We start from the raw sequence: 799 nt of genomic DNA, 5'->3' as shown, positions 1-799 counted from the left end.
GTGGTATGGGAGGATATAGAGGATTCCAGTACTTGGCTTCTCCTGCAACTGGTGTTTTCACTAAACACTAAATTTTAAGTTACAATTTGATTGTTACTATATTAACTAGTTGTCAAAGTCCTGGTTTCTTCATCAACAGGAGTGGATATATGACTGCTGGCTGAGTGATCTGCTGTGATTGGGGGAGGTGCAATAAATGCTCAGAATCAGTTTGCAAAGCTCATTAAATATATAGGTCTGGGAAATGTCACACGCACACACCTCTCATTGTTGTAGTAATGTATTATCTTTGAGTGGAATCTGCAGTTCCTGATTAGTAATTGAGAATTGTGGTTAAAAATCATGTTGCCCCCTGAACTGTTACTTCCGTTATACCCATATCTGTTTCTTATTTTTGATTGTTAATGTTATCAAATTTATATACCTACTTTATTGTAATATATCATGATTGTGGATATCATATTTTTGTGTAAGCACATTGTCATTTCACCTTGCTCAATATTCCTTTTATACAATAAATGAAATATATTTTAATAATTGAGTTTGTGTAGTTTACCCTGAATATCATTTCTTAAATCACTCAGTGCCTTATTGAGCAAAGTTACCATATATGCAATCGTTACCAAAAATATAAAATAAGTGTCATCTAGACCATTTTTGTTTTTCTTTTCTACACAAAGGAATCAGTTTTAGTTCCCAATATTTGATTTTAAATACTGAGTTACTATACATCTGATTAGTTTGTTTACAATTGAACACACATTGACACACACAAGTATATGTCCCCCTGATAAATCAA

At 32.5% G+C, this 799-nt stretch overlaps 1 protein-coding gene across 2 annotated transcripts in view; it reads left to right on the top strand.

Annotated features, from left to right (window-relative positions):
- The window catches only part of LOC119590729, a 4,070-nt gene extending 3,533 nt beyond the window's left edge, over window positions 1-537 (top strand). For both annotated transcript variants that reach the window (XR_005230284.1, XM_037939420.1), the window contains exon 5: window positions 140-537. The gene's annotated coding sequence lies outside the window, so the exon portion shown is untranslated. The remainder of the gene's footprint in view (window positions 1-139) is intronic.
- Window positions 538-799: the final 262 nt, after the last annotated feature.

Source organism: Penaeus monodon, chromosome 27 (genome assembly GCF_015228065.2).
Source record: "Penaeus monodon isolate SGIC_2016 chromosome 27, NSTDA_Pmon_1, whole genome shotgun sequence".
Classification (NCBI taxonomy): Eukaryota; Metazoa; Arthropoda; class Malacostraca; order Decapoda; family Penaeidae; genus Penaeus; species Penaeus monodon.
Note: the sequence above shows the minus strand (reverse complement) of the source record. Positions and strands in the feature narration are given on the sequence as shown.